The 16,948-nt window shown below is 39.0% G+C and overlaps 1 protein-coding gene across 2 annotated transcripts in view; it reads right to left on the reverse strand.

Moving 5' to 3' along the window:
* The window catches only part of FNDC3A (fibronectin type III domain containing 3A), a 197,212-nt gene extending 186,904 nt beyond the window's left edge, over positions 1-10,308 (reverse strand). The window contains exon 1 of one of the 2 annotated variants that reach the window (XM_017535917.2): positions 10,040-10,308. The gene's annotated coding sequence lies outside the window, so the exon portion shown is untranslated. Of the gene's footprint in view, positions 1-9,321; positions 9,699-10,039 lie in introns of those variants that run through there. The other variant, XM_017535918.2, reaches the window with a different exon arrangement.
* Between the last annotated feature and the right edge of the window lie 6,640 nt (positions 10,309-16,948).

Consider the following 16,948-nt stretch of genomic DNA (forward strand, 5'->3'; position numbering starts at 1 on the left):
GATCTAATACTATTCTGAAATTGCTATTTCTAAAAACACCAATGACTTCAGACACCAACTGGGAAGCTTCTGCAAGTGCTATTAAAAATTACACAGGGAAAACAGACATAAATCAAAGCTGTCCATCTAGACGGAATGGTCCTAACCAGGACCAATCATAACAAAGCCTCACATGTGTTGTTATGTTTGTTATATCACAAAGGCTGTACTTGCTTATATCTGAAAATATACATACAAATATTATTTTTAACTCTTTCCTGATCCCTAATCCAACTTCTATTTCTATAGCTAATGACTGTGGTGCACCCTTCCAGTCTTTTTCTCTGCACTTACCTGTATATTAGGTTTTCTGGTACTGGGTGCTATATAAACGAAATTACATATACCACTTTTCTGTACTGTATTTGTGGGGGGGGGTGTGTGTGTGTGTGTGTGTGTGAACTGTGTCCTTGTATATGTATTATATTGTATCTTGCCCTTTCATGTAAAATATCTTGAGAAGTACATCTATATCTATTACACGTTTTTTCATAAGTATCTAATATTGTAGTGTAACGGCATACCGTAATTTAACTGTTCTAATGATGACCTTATTACTTCCAGTTTTCCTTTACACATTTCCTCCTCTGCATGGAATAATCATGTAATACTTTTTTTTTTTGAGACAGTCTCACTGTGTTGCCCAGACTGGAGTGCGGTGGCGCAATCTCAGCTCACTGTAACCTCTGCCTCCCAGGTTCAAGCAATTCTCCTGCCTCAGCCTCCCAAGTAGCTGGGAGTACAGGCGCCCATTACCACACCCGGCTCATGTTTTTTGTATTTTTAGTAGCGATGGGTTTCATGTTGGCAAGGCTGGTCTTGAACTCCTGACCTCGTGATCTGCCTGCCTCAGCCTCCCAAAGTGCTGGGATTACAGGCAAGAGCCACGGCACCCAGCTCTGCATGGAATAATCATGTAATACTCTCCATGAACATATGATAGTATTTCTGTATTACAGACATATAGAAATAAGACTTCTGGAGAATGTACATTTAAAATGGACAGATACTGCTAAAATTTTCTCCTATAAAGATGATACTATTTATTCTCGGTTCAACAGTATTTATTCAAAACTTAGGCTACCGATATTTCTACTTCTATAAATTTCCTGCTTACATTCTTTCCCATTTTCTATCAGTTATCTTTTTCATATTGTATACCTTGAATATTAATTTTGTCTATTATATGTGGAATATTTTATCCCAGTCAATTGCTTGCCTTCCTTTTTAAATGGCATCTAAGTTTGATGTCTCACTTAAAAGGCCTTCTCCACTCAAAAATTTTTTATTTATCGACATTTAGTCCACCTGGAACTTAGTTTTGAGAGTGTCATGAAGTGGGTACCTATCTTTACTTCAATTAGACAGTCAATTGTCCCACACCCTTTATAGACTAGTACTTCCATTAATCACTCATTTATCCTACAAATCTTTATCCATGAATCTTCTCCTGAATTTATTCTATCTTTTGATCAGGATGCCTGTTCCTACTCCAAATTCTTATTTTAATTGTCATTTTATAATGTTTTGATCTTTGATGGGGATATTCCCATTTATTATACTTCTTTTTGAAATTTACTTAGCCATTCTTGTGCATGCTCCCTTCTCAAAACTTGAACCATCAGTTTATCAAATTCCATTTTTAAAATCCTATTGAATTTTTGATTAGAACTATATTGACTTTACAGAATAATTTAGTAAAAGCTGCCATTTTTATAGCATTAAGTTGACATATTCAGGAATATTCCTCCAACCATTCACATCTTTTTGTAGTTTCCTTCACATAGCTATTACACATTTTAAAATCTTAAGTTTTTATAATTTAGGCTGCTACTTCTTATTGCTGTATTTCATAGTTGGTTATTATTGATATATAAGAAGGCTAATGAATTTTCTAAGTTTATCTTAGAGCCAATCAGCTCATTGAAAACTTTTTAACTCAAATCATTTTCGGTTGATTATCTTATATTTTTTTGTTATTTGTATTATATTTATTTGTATTTGTAAGCAGTCACATTAACTCTAAATAATAATAGTGATACACTTTCCCCCGTTATTTATACGTTAATTATTTTTCTTGTTCTTAATGTATTGCCTAAACTTTTGGACCAATGTCCTGTTCCTGTCTTTTAATGAAAGTGCTTCTACTATTACTCTATGACATTTGGTGATAATAGTATCTACCGCAGAGAGTTGTTGTAAGGCTTAAGTAAAGTGATAAATCTAAAGTTTTTTGCAGCAGCACCCAGAACATAGAAAGTGTTTAATACCTAGTAATCATACTATTTACTGAGTGCCTTTTATTTGTCAAGCACAGGGTATGCATGCATCATTGTGGAGGTCAGCAAACTAAGGCCTGTGGGCCAAATTTGGTCTGCTGCCTATTTTCATAAATGAAGTTCAATAGGAACAAGGTCGTACCCATTGTTTATCATCTATCTATGGCTGTTTTTGTGCTTCTATAGCACAATTTAAGTAGCTGCAACTGAGCCCATATGGCCCATAATGCCTAAAATATTTACTATCTTCTCCTATATTAAAAAAGTTGCTGACTCCTGCAGTACTGGTCAAACCCAAGGAGTTCATAGTTGAATGGCTGACTCAGACGTAAAAAACATATATACACTACAGTATGATATATACAATCCAGATACTGTGCGGGTATTACGGAAACATTTGGCAGTTAAGTACTAAAAGACAGGAAGGACTCACGCAAGTGGAAAGACACAAGAGATATTTTAATTATTTAAAAATGGATATTTATTTATATATTATCTCTTATCCCATTCTGTAAATTTCTGAAGGGAAGGGAATGTGACATTCATATTCTAAGTAGAACATTTTAAATGTTCAACAAATGACCAACAGATGAATAAATCAATGATATGCAGAACGCCTGAGTGACTTAGGCATGTCTGTCAAAATTCTAGATATAAATGTCCTATGGCAAGAATTTTACTTGTCATGATAAATAGGATCTATCTTTTAATTCTTATATAGCCTATATTAGGAGACAGCTACTATTACTACTACACTGTAAAATGAAGGAACCAAGGCTCATACAGGTAAAGTAGCACACTCATGTTTCTATACGGCCAGTATGAGCAGAAATCAAGAAACAATCCTATGGCTGCCTAATGTGAAACATGCTTTCTACACTATACTACAAAGTTGTAAAGAGGTAGGAAATGATGACACAATAATAGGATATCAACACAGTATGGACTGTCACGGACAAAGGAGATTATAATTAATGCAGCAGGAATTGTGCTGTGATTTTAATTTCTGAATCTGGAGAATGATTTGAATAATTCATGTTTTTTAAATATCCTGGAAGCAGCCTAAAAGATGGTTAGAAGGGCAGTTGCCCCTATATTTTCCCAAAGGCTACTCCGTCACAAACATTAGGCCAGTTTTATTAAGGTTCAAGTGATTAAAAAAAAATTGCTAACATACTATGGCATTTAAGGAATACCAATTTGAAGCATCAGGAAAAGTTGTTCCTAACAGTTACTAAAGAAACAAAACAGTACTTCCTAAACTATGAAGGTATTATGCTAAAATGGCCTTTCTAAGTATATACTGCAAATGAAAATATTACATGGAAAAAAAAATCAAGTCATAAGAACAAAGACATAATGGAGAATATCTGTCTTCAGAAAACAAAAATAAATTAGAAAATTTAAACATAACAAAATTACAAATTATGAACTGTTTTCACTTTTTATTTAAGCAAATCTTAAGAACTGATTTGAAAGTAAATGAAATGACTAACCTTCAAGTTATGGCTCAACGAAAGCAGTTGTTGTATATGACATACACTTCTATGAAGCAAAGCATGTAATTACTTTCTAATAGAAGTCTAAACTGTGATTTAAAATGTACTTAAATATCTGTTTAGAACCCCTAGAGAAGTAGGAAGATTTTTTTGCCTCCCAAATTATGTGTCTGTAGGTTTAGAAGACAATATACGTAAACCAATTAAAGTAATCCCTCACTGAGGAAATAGATAGTGAAATCATTTAACTTTTAAAAAGTTAAAATATATATTAAAATATGGATTCTGAAGAAAGAAAACAGATAAAACACTTTTTTCTCAAACATTTCTGATAGAAGCTAAGTAACATACACAATCTAATTTATCAAACTTAGGTAACTTTTTACACCAAAGCTTACTTCAAAGTATATATCATACTTTATATTTCTAGCAACTAGCACGTAAGAGATCTCAAGAAGTGAGGGAGGAAGCGATATGGAAGTCAATCAGAAGTATAGTTCATCTGTAAAATGAGAATACTGCCACATATCTGGTAGGTTTGTATAGGATTTTAAAAATAAGCAAGTATAGGCCTAAAATTCAATGAGCTCAACAAGTGGATCTTATTACTATAAATACAGAAATAGTCTTCCCCTTGAAAAAAAGAAAACCATACGGAATGCACTTTTTGCATATTTTTGTCCCACTATGGAAAGAACAACTGAAGTTGTTTGAAACAGAAGATCAGTCTCCCTTGCAAAAAGGGACAGAGGCACTGGATATGGACTGTACTGAAAGATTAATAAGAATGGAAAGTTTTTATATGCATTCTTTTGCCAAGAAAGATGTTAAAACTTTTGAGTAAACTCAATGTTTACTGGAAACATACTATGTTTACAGAACTTCGGAGGATAAAGCTTGAACTCTGGTCCCTTTTAAAAAAAAAAAAAAAAAAAAAAAGGCTGCATTGCTTCCAATATAGCAGTATTAATGTAAGCACTTTTGTGATATGTACTTTAATGCTTTTATGGTTTCCAACATTTCTGTGGGTCCTCAGAATATCTGTGAGAAAAACAGAATAGGTATTATTCTCTATTTTAATGATTAGAAAACCAAGACTGCAAGAAACTAACCCAAAATCATATAGCTAATAAGTGGTGAAGTTGGAACCAAGAACTAGACTTTTGAGTCACCATCCAAGGTACTTTATCTCTTGTTTAGCAAACGGAAACAGCTGGAATGGTGAAGCTGTTTCAAGCATTTACAAAAAAACAAAAACAAAAACAAAAAGAGGGAGAGCATGAATTTCTTCTTAAAATAAAATTTAAAAAGTAAAAATTGTATTAAGTAGCAATTTATAAAGGTTGTTACTTAGTTCAAAAGGTTTATATTGCCTTAAAAATTATGGTAGTGTATGTACTTACCAAGTATGAAAAATGCTAATCACAAATTAAAGTATAAAAGTTAAGTTTCATGATTTTGTTTGGTTGGTCTTAATGCTTTTTAACAAGAAGAAAGAAACATAATTGATTTCATCCAGGTAGCTTCCCATCTTATTCATCTGTACTTTTTCCTGCACCTAATACTAACCCTGATATACGGAACATACTTACTAATGCCTGCTTAATGAAAAAATGCTCTAATGCTGCATTTTTGCTCCCTAGATGCCACAAAAAATAGAGTAGCCCCAGCCAATCGATTTGTGCAGCCACAGTCTGAGGCATCACTATTCACCTGGTAATGGCACGTGAAACATAGTACATTGAAGGAAACAGAACTGCCTTGGAAATACATATCTACATATTTAGAAACTTCAGAGAGATGTTTCATATAAATTACTTTTCATAATAGCCCATACTTATCCTTTAAGTCACCATAGCTTATCTTAAAATAATCTTAATTGAAATATTTGTAAGGAGATTTTTAGGTCTTTCTTCCATGTCTTAATGTGCATATGATAAAATCTTTTCTTGATGACTCAAGCTCATCAATGTGAATATCAATTATTAGACTGTTCCATAACACAGTGATTTTTCCTGGAATAGTGCAGAATGTCCAACTGTTTATCCCTTTATTAACTCATTCTAGCCTACTTCTAAAAACAAAGTTCCCTACAGCTTGCTCCCCTGTTGTAACTCACAGACCACCAGCACCCAGACAAAGTTTTTAAACTGCCAGCTGTGTTTTAAAAAAATGTAAAACCAGCACAGGCAGTTGATATACCTAACCTTATACAAATTCTAAATTAAGCCACTGTGTAGCTATATTCACTGCAGTAAGGCCTGACTCAAAGGCTTTTCGTCTTTCACTTCCTAATTCTGAGACCTATTCTAGGCTCTTGTTAGAAGTCTGGCCACAAAACAATTACAGTAGCACTTATTTCTGCATATTTTCTTTTAGTATAACGTGAGGAAAAATATATACACAATAGTCCTACAATGCACCAAACAATTATATAGACAAGATGATAGAAGACATTTCACAGTATGTGCTATATGGACAATTACTTTGCCAATTATACCTAGGAATCAACAAACTAGGCCCCCTGGCCAAATCCAGTCCACAGATGGCTCGTTTTTGTTTGGCTCTTGAGCTAACAATGTAAAATTTTACATTTTTAAAAGATTATAAAAAAAGAACAAAAAAGAACATTCAACAGGGACTGTAAATGGCCTGAGAGACCTAAATATTTAATTATCCAGCACTCTACAGAGAAAGTTGGGCGACCCCTGATCTAAGCCATATAAACAAACACATATAAGCTATCCATTATACATAAAGTTTAAGCCATTAATATGTCAAAGCTGAGGTATAGTTCTTTTAGTGATAGGTTTCTAATGATACAAACTGTCTTGTCCAGCTCTGCCTATTTTCCTCTTCTGATGCCCTGGTTTTTAAGCTAACATCTCGACCTAACTTTCTTTCTTTCTTCCTCCCAATTTCTGTGTTTGGATGTTATCGGACTACTTATTCTACTACTACTTCCAACTCTGCCTGTGAATCTCTTTTGGAATGCCTTTCGCTTTGTTATCTAAATCCATTCTAGTTTCCTCTGACTTCCTCCAGATGCCTTCCAAGATTGTTCTAGCCCTCACTGGCTTCACTTCCCTTTAAATTCCAGTTGGTATCACACAACTTAATAATACCACATTACATTTTTTGCTAATGATACTATTAGTTTAGTACCCCCAACTAGTTTGTAAACTACTTGAAGGAAGACATCACACTATGTTTGTATCCCCACTTTAATAACATCACATCACCCTGTAAACACATGCCATCTCCCAAGTGTGTTTCTCAAATCTTGGAGGAAAAAACAGCCCAAGGACTGGTAATGGGTGATAAGTGATTGGAAACATCGAAAGATGACACCCAGAAAGGAACTTGGTGGAAGACCATAGGCTATACAGCAAACTTGAAAGTATATACTAAAGACGAGCAAAATCACGATAGTGGGAGGACAGAAAGGTAAGAAGAAAAATATAAAAAGAGACCGCTGAATAATTCTCTGAAATAAGACCAAAATATTAAGAAAATTATAAAAGCTCACAATACATGTAAAAGTACAAAATTTGCCTTTCAATATTAATGGCCACTAATTTTCTTTTAACAAGTAGTTCTTGACATTAATACACATGGGGGCCATATTTCTTGTTTTGCAATGTGATAAACTGAAGCAGTAAAAGTCTCAATGGAATAAACATGCACCATATTCTAAACCTTTGGAATTACAATATTGTGAATTTATTTGAACTCTGCTAGCCATTGCTTAAAAACAAAAAACGAGAATCACCAATCACTTAGTTATCTGGTTAATAAAATTGGAAATAATGTGCATATCCCTACACCATTCTCAAAGACACGATCTAGGTTCATTTTTATTCAAACATGCACTAAGAATGTTAAAAAAAAAAAAAACCTTTTGATTACTTCATTAAATTGTATTTTAAAAATACAAGCAAATTGAAAGATGCACAAACCTTGGATGTTATGAACATTAAAAAAATACAAATGTTTTAAAACAGTAAATATTACTAAAAATGGATAAAGTATAAATTAAATGCTCTTTGCCTAAGTAAAACCATAAAAAAACAAAGAGAATATGAATCAGGCATTCCCTCTTTTTTTATGGGGTTTTATAGGATCTCTCAGCCTTTAGCTATATCTGGCTGGTCAGAGAAGAGGAAGAAATTTTTAAATTAGTAATAAAATATGCTTATTATATTGCAGAAATGTGACTTGTAAAGAGTAATCATTAAATGTGTGTTAAAATAAATCAGGTCTCAATTACTCACACGGAGAGAGAAGTGAAGACACAGACATCACCAAAAGAAGATAATACTAGAATCAGTTTTTTTTTTTAATGCTTATCATTAATTTGGGAGACACTAATCATCCTTATAACTATGCTTGACTGAGACCCGTGTTAAACAAGATTTTATTTTTCCTGAGCATTCAATAATTTGGAGGATTCAGACAAAAGGGAAAAAGAGGGAGTTAATTCAGAAGCATACAGGTGGCTAACGACAGCCAGGCTAGAATTTAAAAATTTCCAGTTAACCTACACATAGAAAACTAACAGATGATCTACGAAATAAGACAAAATAGTAAAATTAATTGTGGTAGTGCTGAAAAATTTAAATATAAGATTTAATATTAACATTTTAACAAGATGTTTCTCCTGTCATCATCCCTTTTTCCCACTAACTGGTCTTATTAGGTAGCAAGAACTATCAGTGGGCTACAAAGCTAAAAGCAACATTTTAGGTTATATTTTACAAAAGATATAGTAAAAATCCTTCATCACTGTTTTCTGTTAGGCCCACCATCTGTCTCAGTGAGCACCTTATCTCATTACTTAAGAAAAATTAATTCAACCAAGAAAATAACCAAAAGGCAGGGGATTCAACTCACTTGAACGTTTTTGTAGGTGATACAAGATGACAGGAATTACAGAGTTAGTAAATACACAAAAACTAAGCATTTATCCAAACGTAAGATCAGAACCACAAAACTCAATTCGTTTCCGCCTAACATATGGCTCAAACTCCTGAGTGGCATATGTTTAGTACTGGAGCTGGTAACAGCATGGTGATAAAATATTATAGTAAGAGTTCAACTGTTATTTCATTCCTACGATACAGCAACACACACACACTTTGGTTTCAAGAACTAAAAGCACAGACCACAGTAAGAAGCAAAATACGTTGTTCAGTTTTTAAAACCCATAGAGAACACATGAGGATTATATTGTAAAAAGAACAAAAAAATCTCATCAGCCTGTGGCTCTTATTTAATAGATGGTCAGACACAAAGGTGTCCAAAGAAACTTACCCAAAATCTCACAAAAAACCTCGAATTCACAATCCCTAGCACCGCCAGCAAACCACATTCACCCTCTAAAATATCCCAAGGCTTGTAACTCTAACAGTTGAATAAAAGAACAATTAACGACCACATCCATTAAAACAGCCCCTCTTCTGCTCGCAATCTGACAAAGAAATTATCTGTTCATTTTCCTTTACCTAACACATGACGTCGTCTCCAAAGCCGTGTCAAAAGTTCGAAGATCCAAGCTGTTAAATCGGGCGAGGACTGCAGCCCGGAGTCCACCTCCCGATTGAACAGGTGGTTAACTCGCCCGGGGAGACGAACTGCCAGGTACTAGCAGCAGCCACGGAGGATCAAACACAGAGGGCGGGTTTTCGAGGTTTTAACCCCAAGATGAGCGGGGGAAACTCTCTTCAGAAAAGCATTCAACTTCGGCCCATGCCGGGCGGCCAAAGCCGAAGTCGCAGCGAGTGCCGGGCGATCCTAGCGGGAGGATTCCGCACCCGCCCCCGAGCCCTCTGGAGCTACGCGGCTCGCCGCGGGGAGGAGGCTGGGGACAGAGAGGAGTGGCGCCCGCGCAGCCGCGCCGCCTCCCTCGTGCTAGAAGCCGCCTCCTTTTGGGCTGGATGGCGCCCCCAGCCGCGCCCCCGTAAGCGCGTCCCGGCGAGGCTCGGCCCCAGCAGGTGCCCGACAAGTTGACGGGTCTTGTCCCCGGCCCCACTGCCCCTGTGCCCAACAGCGCGCCCACATAAGGGAGTGGGCCGGGCCCCTCGACGGGGCCAAGCCTTGGAGAGTGCCCGGGCCCTCAGTCCCAACCTAACGGTTTCCGCGGCGCCTGATCCGGGGCGGGACGGGGTTGGGACGGTTCGGCGTCCCCCGCCTTTCGCGCGGAGGGAGTGCCCGCGCTCTCACCTCGGAGTCACGCCGTTCTGAGGCAGAAGAAGGCGGCACCTCTGGCGCCTCTTCTTAAAGTTCCCGATCGTTTTGTCTCTACCTCAGCTGCAGAGTCAGCTCTCGGGGCCGCCGCGGCCGCCGGCGCGCTGACTGTTGGGGTTGTTTCCCGGCAGTGACGGCGCCGCCTCAGCCCCGCTCTTCGCTCCCTCTCCGCGTAGCTCCCGCTTTCTGTTTCACCCGAGGGACCACGAACGCCGCAGCCGCCATGCTTACTACGGAGTCGAGAGGAGGAGCCCGAAATCGGCGCGCCGAGTGCGGCTGCGCGGGCCCCGCTGACTGCGCCCTCAGCCGGCCAGCACCTCGAACTCCCGCCTGGCGCCCGCCGCGCCGTGGCCCCCTCACTGGAACGCTAGTCCCTGCGGAGCCGCCGGAGCGTGGCGGCTAAGTGGCCGCGTTCGGCTCACGGAGCACCCACACTCTCTCGGGCTTCCGGCTTTCTTCCGCGGCCCGTCTGCGCCTGGCTCGTGGTAGCATCGCTGCGGCCAGGCTCGGAGCCACACTCAGTAAGTGGAGTTCATGGACGTTCCTAGAGCCACTAACACAATTCTCAATTCACATTTCAAAAGTCTCCCTTGAGACTCACCCTGTCAGACCCTTTCCGAAAGCACCCGAACCTAAGGCTGGCAGGTGCTTTAAAAGACACTCCCCCCAGGACTAGGAAGCCTCTGAAATGTGCTTAGAGGTTTCTAATCCCCAACACTTAGAACCCGGGATCTGGATAGCAAGCAAAAATATTTAGCTATTTACTCAGTTGAAACGTGGGAGGGTGGTTTCGTAGTCTCTTCGCCAACCAAATCGCGTGGAAAACCACGACCTCAATTTTTACAGCCGCGCGAAGACTTGTAAGTCAGCGCAGCAGCGACTTCCTGGAACCTCAAGCAATGGGGGGCGCTGCAATAAGGCCTGAGGGCACTGACTTAAGGTTGCCACCGGAAGACCTGGGGAGGGGGTCGTCCTTGGACCGGGGAGTCCTACCTCAGGAACTGTCCTTTCAAAAATGGTGATGGATGTAACCAAGCTGCATGTCTGGGCTTTATTTCAGTCTATTAATTATGTGATCTTTTAAAACAGCTATATTAAAAAAAAAAAAAAAAAAAAACTTTCACAGAGATCTCTTTTAAATTTGCTTATTCTCTATAAAGAATACAGTGGTTAATGAAATCCTATGTTGATGACTGACCCTCAAACCGATACCCTGGCCATACGTTTAAGTCCCAAAGGACTGCTGGGATGTACAGAATCCGTACTTCGGTGCTTTCCCTTTTTTCCTCTTTGGAATGTTCTCATCACATCTTCTAAAATCTGTCACTGCTTCTCGTCTCCTCATCTGCCTGTATCCACTCTGATCCTTCCTTTTACTGTTTCTGCTTTACTGTTTATTTTTTACTCTTTTCTCCTTGGCTGGTTTTCTCCGCGGCTCGAGGTGAAGATTGATGGGATGTTTATATCCACAGGCATCCAATGAGAGATTTCTTTTCTTCTGGCTGTAAATAGGGCGGTGACTCTATATCAAGTGGTAGCTTGAGATACTTTCATTGCGCTTCACTATCAGAAGCTCTTTCACTGTGAGAGATGTTTCCTTTTCTTGCTTTTCTTTTCTTTCTTTTTTTTGAGACAGAGTCTCAGTATGTCGCCCAGGCTGGAGTGCAGTGGCACGATCTCGGTTCACTGTAACCTCCACCTTCCGGGTTCAAGTGATTCTCCTGCCTCAGCCTCCCGAGTAGCTGAGATTACAGGCATGCGCCACCAAGCCCGACTAATTTTTGTATTTTTAGTAAAGATAGGGTTTCATCATGTTGGTCAGGCTGGTCTCAAACTTCCAATCTCAGGTGATCCGTCCACCTCGGCCTCCCAAAGTGCTGGGATTACAGGCGTGAGCCACTGCACCCAGCCTCCTTTTCTTAACTTTTGGATTTGGCCCTCTTCCAGACAGCTGTCAAGTTGATCTTGGAATAATTGAAGTATGACTGTATATTATTTCAAAGTATGAGGATTTTATAAGAGGTGGGTGGATGGGGTGGCTTCCCCATATTGCTGCCCAGCTATGTTTGATCTGAATCGAAGCTAGTGGTTTCCAAACTTATCACTAACCTCATATTTTCCTACTCAGGAGCTTTTTGAAAGTATAGAATCCTGCAATTACTCCCTCAAGATTCTGATTCCTTTGTTCAGGGAGAGGCCAAGAAATGGCACTTTTAAAAACTATATTAAAAGTGGTATTGGGACATGCCTACATGTAAAAGCAGACTGAAGAAGACCAGCTGTTTCTGAAGGAGACTAACACATAATTTAAGAAGGTTAGTGAAGACCTAGAGTTTGTAGTCAATAATATGCAATGCAGCAAGGTGAAGTGAAGACTGAGGAATTTATGCCCTTTGGAGAGAATAAAACCCACACATAAATGACCCTAGCATATGCACCAGTATGAGTTCTCTGGGAACACAGAGAGGGTCAAGAATTTATGTTGGCTTAGAACAAGTTCTCTTCTCAATGCTTCATTTTTTTTTTAATTAATAAAATAAGAGCCATTTTCAATCCTCATCTTTCTTGGGCTGTCAACAATACTCAACACTTTGACCACTATTCTGTCTAAAACATTTCTTCTTCCTTTGGCACTGCATTTTCTTGGTTTTCTTCCTTACTTTCCTAGGCACTGCTTCTCTGATTCGTTTGTAGATTCCTGCTCCTCTCCCTAATTATTAAATATAAAAGTACCTCAAAATTCAGTTTTAGATTCTTTTCTGTTTTCATTATAATCTCTCGGCCTAAGCAACGTCACCCACACCAATGGCTTTAGTTATCATCTATATGCCAGTGATCTCCACATATGTGCCTCTAGCCCAGACCTTTCCTCTAAATTCCAAATCTGATCCACTAATCCAAAGTTAGACTCTTCCTCCAAATTCCAAGTGCTTTGCTGACATGGCCACTTAGTAGCTCAAAGTTGCAAAGTTTAGTCCAACTAAGTTCATGAACTCTTGCTTTCCTTATCCCTTATCCCCCCAGTTATTCAAATCAAACATCTAGTAGTCAGTCATCCCTGATGTCTCCCTCACCTCCATTCTTCCATTCTCCATATTTGTTGCAGCACCAGCTCCCGGCAATTTTATTTCTAAAATCTAATTGATCCACTTATTTCCAATCACCACAAATCTAATTTGGTCTCACTGTATACAGTGTGGGCTCCTCCAGTCAGTCTCCATTTTGCAGCAAAAATGATCTTTTCTAAAAGCAAATAAGACTATGTCACTTCTCCAGAAAACTTCTTAAACAGTTTCTCATTGCTCTAGGATAAGTCTAGAGTTCTTAAGGTGGCCTATAAGACCATGCGAGGTGTGGCCTTACCTGCCTTTTCCAGTCTCATTTTCACCTTGTTTCCCGGGCAGACTTCCTGGTCTTCTTTTAGTTTCTCAAAAACGCTGTGATCCCAACAGCCAAAGCCTCTATGCACATGCCATTCTCTCCTTTGCTATCCTATCTCTTACTCATCCTTCAGCTCTCAGCTTGAAAGGGACATCCTTGAAAAACATTTCTGACCTCCCAGATACATTCAAGATCCCTTATTATGTCAGCTCTGTTACCACCATGTACTCTCCTTCTTAGGACTTACTGCAGCTTGTAACTACATTTTGGTATGGTAACTACTAGGTTAATGTCTGTGGCTCCCCACATTAGGACAAAGACCATGTCTATTTGGGCCTGCACAGTGCCTGGCACATAGGAGCTACCAAATACGTATTTCTTGAATGATTATTGTTCTATGAGTTTATTTTCCAGAATTCTAGAAGGTTGTTGGGTCGTGAAATTAGATTACTGATCATTTTCAAGAGAGCAATCTTCTGTATGACTGTATTACTGATCATTTTCAAGAGACCGATCTTCTTTCTGTATGACTACTGGGAAGAAAAGCACAAATGTGTTGGGAGACAATTCTCTGTGGGACTCTAGTATTTCTGTATGTCTTGTGAGCAGAGGCACTAACAGCTTTTGTTTTGTTTTGTAATTGTTTTAGACCATATATTCAAGGATTTTTTTCTTTTTTTTGGCAAACAGCCTTGGAAAATATACATAGTGTCCCCCACCCCACCCAGAGCAAGGGCACATTTGTTTACCATCCAATATAGTAAAGATAATGTCTTTGGAGGTAAGGGTCAAGCAGGTTTTCTTGCAGCCTATTATAAAAAGATGGGGGATTTCCTAAGTTTGAGTTACTCAGCTATGAGGCAAACTCACTGCAGGCGTATCACTCACCTGAACCAGACCATGTAGCTCCAGGTGAGACCTGGGGGCAAGGGAACTGACTGAACATGACACTGGTGCTGCTTGCTGTGCCATGAGTAATACACCCCTTTCACCCCCAAATCCCACATCTTCTGCCAGCTTCCATGAAACTATAGCAGGTTAAAGGATCAGCTTGCACGGAGGATAATATATCAGACCCTTCACAGTTCTTGACAAAGTACAGCAGGTTAAAGAGAAAGACTAAGATGAAGAAGTCAAACAGCAAGTGGAGACTATTTAGAAAGCTTGGAAAAAAGCTTGGTGATGAAGAGGAGAGATGGTACAGCAGATTGTGGTGGGAGGAGTGTGCTGATTGAATTCTCTGAACAATATTGGGGGCCTTAACTCTGAACAGAGCCAGACAGAACACTATTGCTTTATTTAGGGAGCAGGTGCAAGTCTGAAAGAGGAGAAGGAGGTGGAAGTGGCTAACCTGGAGGTACACCACTTAAAGTGGCCAGAGCTTTTTTTTTTTTAATCTCCAAGAAGGGGTGTAGTATAATTTGGGGCAGGAGAGACAAGCTTTGGAGTCAGGTAGATTTGGGCTTCAGTTGCAGCTCTATTACTAACTGATTGATCGATCTTGGGCTTGTTATCCAACATTTCTGACCTCAGTTCCTCATCTATAAAGTAAGGATAAAATACCTACTTTGCAGGTTTAAATTGCATAATGCATGAAGATGCCTGTTATATGCTTGATGTTCAATAAATAAATGTGAACTACATGATTAGGATGTCCTAGCTAATTGTGATTTGGTGAGGTTTGGAAAATCCAGAACCTTCCTCCACATTTCCAAGGATTCTTGGAAAGGAGCTTGGCCAGGGTCCTCACTTGCTCTGAATTCTTGATCCTGTTGCCATTTCCATCCCTCGCTGTGCTTTCCTGTGGATGGAACAGCTCCTTCCCTAAAAGCAAAGGAAACAAGGCACAGAATAGGAGGCAACTTCACATTGAATGTTGGCCATTTCCACCATAGGGAATTTCTCACTAGTTATCATTTTCTTCAGACCACACCCTACCACTATATTGCTGTGGTCCCTCACTCTAACAAGAACCTTCTCTATATTTTTTCTGAATTTCTGGGACTCCTGAAGTGACCTCTCTTTAAAACCACCAAGGGCAATTCCCAAATTCTTGTTAATTTATTCTTACTCAAAGCAATTTGACTTCTTGTTTTCTCAATTTTATCCAGAATAGCCTTGGAACCTTAGCTTTATTTCAAAACCAACATGTTTCATTAGAGTGTTTTCCTAAACTAAAGAGTAATTGTCCTTGAGAAGTAGTTCTTAAACTTTGCCATGAATAAAAATCACCTGTGGCACTTGTTTAAGCTACAGTGCTTCCACTGCATACTCCCTTCTCACCCCAAAATTTGGATTCAAGAATCTGCATTTTATAAGCACTCCAGGAGACTCTGATGAGGGTAGTCCATGGGCCATATTTTGAGCATCTTAGAGCAACCAGCTCAAACAAAAGTCAACTTTCACAGATAAGAATTGTTTTCCCTCTGTAACATAGTGTTGAACTAGGGTTGACTCAAGTGTTCGGGAAAACTGCACATCTATGGTCCATGTCTTTTATATTGTGTATTCTTTATAGGGAAGCCAATTAGGAAAGACCAAGGAATTCCCTAATCACAAAATGATAATCCTAAATGTCCAAATTTGTCAATGTTAATAATATGGCTTCAAAGGAGTGCTATTGGAGACAGTTACTTCCAAAAGGAAAAGACTTATCTGGTTACTGGCCAGGATTTCTTGAATAGCTTCTGGATCTGAAGGGGCTATACAATAATAGACAGATTATAAGGATTTTCTCTAGGCTGAAAAAATAAAGTTTCTATATTTGTCTTTTGGACTGTCAACAGCTCTTTGATGTTTTTTTTACCACTTTAGGATGCTTTGATAATAGCCCTGGGGTTGAACACACCATGATCATTATCCAGCATAACCAGATGACATGTGAATCAATTTTAAACACAGAAGAAGGAGATAGGCATCTATAAGAATAATGAGGCACTGGATGACTTGGAATTTTAAAAACTCTCCCCAACTGCCTGGCTTTTATTTTCCCTCAAAAAATCAAATTTCAAAACCAGAGCACTACTTTACCAAGATAACAAGAAGACTTTAATCTGGACAAAATAAAAATAAAATTTAAATGAGTTAGGAAATGAAAATTCAGATTTCTAAATCCAGTTACAAGTCACCAAACTTGAGAAAGGTCTTCCTCAAATTTCAGAGGTAAATATTTAAACCAAATCACATTTTAAAGCTTCCAGACAAAACAGAAATCTATTCATGGCAGATAAAGATCAAATTGCCTTTATTATTTAAAAATGTTATGTAAAATTGAAACAGGCGATTCGATCCAAGATGGCCGTTTAGGAACAGCTCAGGATTGCAGCTCCCAGTGAAAGCGCAGAGGGTGAGTGGACGCCGTGTTTTTATTGCCCACAGACTAGGAAATTCCCGGGCAGAGGTGCTCCACGGTCACCAGCGCGGCTGTTTCGGCCAGCGCGGCTGTGCCGGCCAGCGCCGCTGCTTTGCCCCGCGCGGCTGCTTTGCCCCGCGCGGCTGCTTTGT

Source organism: Cebus imitator, unplaced genomic scaffold, assembly GCF_001604975.1.
Source record: "Cebus imitator isolate Cc_AM_T3 unplaced genomic scaffold, Cebus_imitator-1.0 Scaffold94, whole genome shotgun sequence".
NCBI lineage: Eukaryota > Metazoa > Chordata > Mammalia > Primates > Cebidae > Cebus > Cebus imitator.